General features: G+C 37.2%; 1 pseudogene; it reads right to left on the bottom strand.

The window, feature by feature from the left end:
* Positions 1–2,495: 2,495 nt before the first annotated feature.
* Positions 2,496–7,455, bottom strand: LOC103541293 (ubiquitin carboxyl-terminal hydrolase MINDY-1 pseudogene; annotated as a pseudogene).
* Between the last annotated feature and the right edge of the window lie 314 nt (positions 7,456–7,769).

The following is a 7,769-nucleotide window of genomic DNA, read 5'->3' on the forward strand; positions in this document are numbered from 1 at the left end:
AGGCGGCTGGCCCCATGGCCAAGTTCTTCAGTTCACGCACTCTGCTTCGGCGGCCCAGGGTTTTGCTGGTTCAGATCCTGGGCACGGACCTAGCACTGCTCATCAAGCCATGCTGAGGCAGTGTCCCACACAGCAGATCCAGAAGGACCTACAACTAGAATATGCACCTATGCACTGGGGCTCTTTGAGGGGAAGAAGAAGAAGGAAAAAAAAGATTGGTACCAGATGTTACCTCAGGGCCAATCTTTAAAAAAAAAAACAATGATTGGAATGGTACTTAGAGCCTTGAGATGTTGTGAAGATTAAATGAGGTAACTCAAAGCTGGATGCAGTAAGAATTCAGTCAGTGCTAGCTCTCATTGTTAATATTGTTATTTTATTACCTGGGGGTTGTAGAAATTTAAAAACATCAAAAAACAAGAAGAAAATTAAAATCACTGCAAGACAACAAAATGTCACCGCAAATATTAATACTAATATTAATACTCTGGTGTAAAGTGTGTACGCAACTTTACATAAACAAAAATGGGATCGCATAGGTCATATTACTTTATAATCTATTTTTCTTTCACTGAATAATATATTATAGTGATTTTTCCTAATATATTCCATGGAATATTTATATTCCATAGTATATTTACACGGCATAATTATAAATACTTACCTATGTTTATTTTATATGCATACACCATAATTTATTTAACCAACCCTATTATTGAATATGGTTTGTTCCTACACTTTGCTATTATAAACAGCACTGTGATGAACATCTAGGCCTACTAAATGTTGTGTATATCTTTAATCATATTCATAATTATAACTGCAAATATATTTCTAGACATAAAGTCCTGAGTTAAAGGGCAAATTCTTTTTAGCTTTTTTCTCTAGACACACGTGGTTCAAATTTATAATTGAACTGGTGGTGAACAAGAGTATTCTTCCCCTGCAAACCTTGAACATGGGATGCTATCCATTTTTACAGTCTGCTAATTTGATGTTTCTTAGTACTTTTAGAAATTCTGTTAGCATACATCTTACAGGCTTTGATTTTGGAATGTTTATAATGCCTCCAATTTAATTTATTTTGCATGCCTGTCAGAATAATTATCCCGAGCCTTAGTACTTCTTTCTTTAGAAATCCATTTAGGAAATGTTGACATTTTCATTTTTATCCAGCAATTCTCTATGTAGTAGTATGTAAGAACAATGATAGGAAGTAATAAAAGAATATTGCATCTGTATTACCTCTGTGGGTTAAATGATTTTCTCATGGTTATGCATCTTCTTTGGGGCAGAGGTGGCACATCCAGTGTTCTCTGTGATTCCTTTCAGCTTCTTAAAACCCAAGTCATATATGACCAGTGAAAATACTCATTTATTTCAAAATAATATTATTTTTATATCAGAAACAAACATACAAATAATAAACCAAATATTGGAATACTTAAACATGTTGAAAATATCTGGCTGTACTTGTGCTATGTTTTGTTGCTGTTATTCTAAGTATTTGATGTGATCTAATATTGTTCTGAGATTCTTGCAATGAGAAAGAGTAAATTTTCAAGTTATAATTACCATTGATAATAAACCAATTATAACACAGGGACTTATACAGAAATAGTTCAGTAAATAGTGTTATTTAAGATTAAGTATTATTTAAGATGACGAAATACAAACTTGAGTTGTTGAATAATATCTATAAGTTGGCTTGTAATGACTTGGAATTTTGGCAATTTATAGAAAAGTTTGATATGTAGTAAAAGTTGATCAAAAAAGTGAAAGCCTTTAATAATAAATCAGAAGCTATAAATATATTATACTTTGTTGTCAGGCAATAATGCCCTAGATATTAATGAATAAACTAGCTATTATAATTTTTAATATTATGATAACTAATGAATAAACTAGTAATATGTTTCTTCCAGTGAAACTTTCAATAACTTGCTTGAAAATAAATAAACATCAAGGTTTATATATATATATATATATGTATATATCTTAGTTTTACCTTATATATAGTTTTGTTTTTTCCTTAGGAAGGAAGTTTTATTTCCAGACCCCTAGGAAGACATTACAAATAATGAAGATAGAAGCCCAAATCAAACCCTGAAACAAACAGAGACAGGCCTGTGGGAGAGCCAGGAGGACCCAGCCCGTCAGTGGTGAGAAGTAAGCAAGAAGCATTCTAGACAGGGACCTCACTCGAAGTCTGAGTCTGTATATTAGTGTGACTACTCTGGGGAAAGAGGGTTGAGAATCAGAAATCCCCACCCCAACAACCCCAGTGCTGCCCTGGATGATTAGGAGAAAGAGAAGGCAGCAGCACACGAGGGCAAGGATGTTACTCAGTGTGACCTTGGCTTTTACTGCCTGCTCTTATCCCCAACAGTCCATCAATAAATTACCCTGCCTATCTCAGGGGCTGAGCTGGGAGAGAAAGCAAAATGGTCATAGCCTCTGAAAGAAGCGATGGGGCAGCTTCGCACTGGGCAGGGCTACAGGAGGACACAGTCTGACTCTTGCTTCGGCCTCTGCTGATGATCCATGGCTGGGCATCCACACACAGGTCCTCTCCCCTGCGACAATGGAGCCACGTTGGCACAGTCTGGAATGCTTGTTGCCATTGGTACTCTTTTTGCTGAAGTGTCAAGTCCCTAAGACCCAACATGCCTTGTGGCTGCTGCTGCTGCTGCTGCGAGAATAAGGGGATTAGGTAGTCCTGGTCTTCTTGCCACTGCTTTTCTGGGGAGCCACTCCCACCTTCTGCTGCACGCCTCTTGTCCAGGGCATGATTTAGTTGAAAGCCAGAGTCACAAAAGCAGCTGTCTCCATCCACAGTGTGCAGGCTCTCCCACATCACTTGCTCCTCCTGTAGAAAGCCCTGGTCAGTGATCAGTAGGTATAAGTAACTCTTGTGCTTAGGCATGATGCTAAAGTGGTTGTTTCAGAAAAAGACACTAAGTTCACCTTCTTGGCACCTGCCATTAGCTCAAACAGACCACAGTAGCTCAGCTGTGCTGCGGTGGTCTGCAATCAGGCCTCTGTCACAAGGCTGGTCTCGCTGGAGTGCTTGCAGGAGATAGTCTTCTCTACCAGCTCATTGAAATTCAGTTTCCCAACTACACTCACAGTCTCAGATTCTGTGGATCAACAAGCCAGCCAGGATACAGAGGTAAGCCTCGTAGGTCGAAGATACCGCACTCAAATGTGTACTCAAAATCAGAGACACCCGTGAATCATATGTTGACATCCTGACCTGTGGCCAGTTCAGGCAGCACTGTCATTGCATCATCCTCATTCTGCTGAAAATTAAGCTGAAGTCCCTCTGACTTCTGGGGCTTGATGGACAGGAGGCAGTCTCCAAGATGGGCCCTGAACTCATCTAATGTGATCACTTCCCTCTAAGGGAGCAGCACATACACATAAATACATATACATATATATACACACACACATAAATATGTATATATATATACATATATGTCATGTGTATATGGCATCTTTATATAAAATTGTTACTTGGATCTTTCATTAGCTCTTACTACATGCTCAAACTGTTCCTTTAAAGTCATGTTTTCAATCTTTCAGCAATTGTCTATAAAAATGCTTAAATTGCTATTATTTCATATAGCTCATTTTGATTTCTAGCCTCATCATCTTTCACATCACTTTTAAAGTATGGTGAAATGAAAATATTTAACAATTGAGAGAGAAAATAGAGAACATCTTTATGTAATAGAAGCTGAAATATGTGTGCATATGTACATATGTGTGCGCGTATACAAACATACACATACATGCACACATATGTATATACATACAAGGATATGTATAGACATGGAAATGTATATATTTATACATATATATGTATACATGTGTGTATACATGTGTGTAAACACATTCACATTATAAGCATATGTTGTATGCTAGATGAATCATATGTGTATTTTCCCTATATTTTAACAATGGGAAATGTATAAATTTTAAAACAATCAAATAGAAAGAGATAGAAACTGACTTAGTTTAAGGTAATTATTGTCGTGGACAATAATTTTCCCTTCTTCTGACAACTAACATGAAAAGACTTCAAATCCATCTTGACATATCACACAGTTTACTTACGTGACAAACACATTCTCTGTTCTCCTGAAAGAAAAATAAAAGAATCTCTACATAATCTGACACTAACTTTATAATGGGCTCAGTTGAAGGAGATGTGAGAATTGGCAATTCTGAAATTGATTGTTAGGAAGTTTGGTTGCTCTTCTAAGCCCCTTTTGTTATATTTTAGCTTTGAATGTTAAAAACAATTTCAGTAGAAATAGTGGTAATGACAGTGCCTATAAAAACATTGTCCAAAATTTTTAATCAGTTTCAACAAAAATCGTTTACAAATACACATTTGAGACCATCATCAATGAAATTTCAGTAGAGACAAACTTCTTCCTCTGCGTGTGTGTGTGTGTGTGTGTGTGTGTGTGTGTGTGTTTTAATCCATTAGAAAATTCAGTCTAGTTTGCCTGACATAAGGGCGGTAGGTTTCTATCTCTTAGTCTAATTAACACCTTTAATCTTTTTTAATGGTTAGGCATTCTCTCTTTGGTTTTGAGGCATGCTAGAGATAAAAGCACAGAGGCTGGAGGTTAATCCTTCTTGTACTTTATTTCTTAATTTCTGCCACAAGGATTCCCTTTCCATCATGGCTATTTATTCAGGAACCCTGATGATACACTTTCAGTAAGAGACAACAGATAGTTGGTTTAGAACTATCATTCCATATTACTTAGATATTAAATTATATGGGCTTTAATTAATAACTGTTAAAAGGAACATAACTCCAATTTCTTATATGTCTTTATTATTATGACTAAAACATGAATCAAATTAATGTTTTTAGAATTGGTATTGAACTCAGATAGCACCATACCCGGAATTATTCTAGCAAAGTGATAAAAAGAGTGGTAAACACCCCAGATTTAGTATACTAACTTATTGATGATGATTTGGTTTTTCTCACTAATAGGAAAAAATTTTCATTTCCTACAATATTAATAATAGAAATACATTAGCTAAAATTTTGCATTCAATAAATCAGAGATTTGACTTTTCTTCTTAGAATTAGGATTTTTAAGTGTGTTAATATGTCTTACATGAGGTAAAAACGTTTTGACCAATTGCCCTAGTAGCTTTGAAATATTTTTAAGACAATTTTTTTTTCAGAATTTTGGAAAATATATGGAGAGATTTTGTTTGTAAAAATGTACTCTCCTTCAAAATTCTCCATTTGGAATTTTAAGCAAACTACAGATTTTTAAGTATTTTGAAATTAATAAAACCTTTTCAATAAATTTTCACGGTTTGAGATTTCAGCTCAAATATATTATAATATATGTCTTCAAACGGTTTTGCTTTAATTGAACCAATATGCCATCTCTTCAGAATTGTAACTTAGGAGGAACTTTTCAAAATGGACTTGTTTTCTTTAAAAAAAATAGAATTAAAATATTCTCAATTTGACAAGGATTATTAAAGTAAACATTTCTGAATTACACACAAACACGCACACTCTAAAGATCTCTAAATAATTTTAGGTAGAGAAACTCAGAAGTCAAAGAGTGCTAATCAAATTCTTTAAAATGTGACAAATTCCTTGGGGAAAATCCAAATATAGGTAAATTACAAATTAAAGTGCTTTCAGAATTCGAAGTTGTGAGCTTTGTAGAAAGCTCATTAAAACATATGTGTAGAACACATTTGCAAAGAAAAATATAATAATTGTTCTACTTTCACTTCCTGCTATGAGCTATACTCTCATTTAGCATCTATAACTATATAAGATAAAAATATATTGGTGTAACAGAGATTTATTTTCTTCCCAAAATATTCTCTTCAGTGATTTGTGAGGGGAAAAAAGGAATAATGAATAATATAACAGCAGTCTGATGATTAAGTTTGAATATTACCTGCTATGTTTCTTCATAAACCTAACTTCTCCGGTAGAAATTTGTTGTTAGTGCTGTCGAGCAGATTCTGACTCCTAGTGCCCCTGTGTACAGCAGATCAGGGCCCTACCCAGTCTTTTTGCGCCATCCTTTCACGTTCTGACGCTATATAAGACAATGCTATTCATAGGGTTTACATGGCCAATTTTTTAGGAAGTGGGTGGCAGAGTCCTTTTTCCTAGTCAGTCTAGTACAGAAGCTCCGCTGAAACCTGTCTACCACGGGTGACTCTGCTGGTGTTTGAAATACCAGTGGCAGAGCTTAAGCATCACAGCAAAACACAGCTGCCACAGCATGATAACTGACAGATGAATGATTTGTTTCCCTAACCTGGAAACAAACCTGGGACATACGGGTGAGAATGCCTAATCTTAACCACTAGACCACCAGGGCTGGCATGGTAGAAATAGATGAGTATTATTCATTCTCCCTTTTCTTAATATTTTTTCTGACTATGCAACTTCTATGTACTCTTTGAAGAAAATCTAAGTATAAAATGTATTTTGTGTGCCCTGCCTCCTCCCCTGCCATTCCACTTACTAGCTATATGCCGTTGACTAGAATAATTGACCTAGAATAATTTGAACTCTATTTCTTTATCTGCGAAATGAGGACAATGTCTGCTTTAAATTGCATGTGGGTGAAAACCAAATATAATGGTTATAAAGCTCCCAGCACACAGACTGCACTCAACAAATGTTAAGGATGTCTCCCATTTTACAGACTTCTCATCTTGTAAGCAGCCGCACATCATACCACCTAGTTATACAAATCTGAATAAAATATGGCATCTTTTGAACAGCCAGAAAACCATGATTCAAATAAGTATTACTTTTCCCAGTGAAGACTCTGTGTTTACTCTTCTTTCACTTTCTTCATTATTTTTATTTTAAATCTCTAAACTGAATGCTTTTCTATCTTTCCAGCTTCTTTTCCTTTTCTTTTATAATCCTTGCTTATAGAAACTCCAGAAAGTTGATCTGCAATAGAAATCACAGCACATTATGTTATATGTCTACACAGAGATTAGACAGTGTGTTTGGAGGTGTTTTAGCCATGAGGGTCACCCACTAGAATGAACCCCTGCACTCCTCTCCTCACTGTGCTCTCAGGAGCCAGAAGACGGAGCCCCTGGCTTTCGCTTTGGACATTTGCTATCAGGCAGGCTTCACCGGCTTGCCATCAATGTGGTCACATACATTCAGAAAGGTCCCACCCTTGGAGTTTAGTTTTCTGCTCTCCAGTCTTGAAATTCTGAAGAACGTTATCTGTGGATTTATTTCTTGTAAGTGAAGTTAGATGGGACAATGGAGCATGCAGTTGAGACTTAGAGCCTGGCTCACACACGGTCTACCTCTTTGGAAGGAGCCCTGGGCCCAGATCCCAGCTCCTTGCCATCTGCTCTCCGGTGTCCTCGGCCTCTGCCAGTATCCTCTATCTGCCCCTGTCCCATGACTGCTGATGCCCTCGGCCTTTGGCAGCCACTTGGATAAGACTCTCATTTCTCCCTTCCTGTCTGATCTCTGTGGGGCCTGGGCAAGGACCTGGGCTGGGTTGGGGTCAGCAGCGCATGTCCGGCCGTGTTTCAGGGCAAGAAATGGCATCAACATCTCTGTCCCAGCTGGCCACTCAGCAATGGTGATCCTGTCTCCCATCTTCTGGCATCCAGGAATCCAGCATGTCCAGCTGCGGAGGCTCCAATCTCTAGGCGAGAGGCCCCTCTGTCCACAGTGTGTTGGGCGGCAGTGGTGGGAAAGGGAAATTGAC

Source organism: Equus przewalskii, chromosome 8 (assembly GCF_037783145.1).
Source record: "Equus przewalskii isolate Varuska chromosome 8, EquPr2, whole genome shotgun sequence".
Taxonomy (NCBI): Eukaryota; Metazoa; Chordata; class Mammalia; order Perissodactyla; family Equidae; genus Equus; species Equus przewalskii.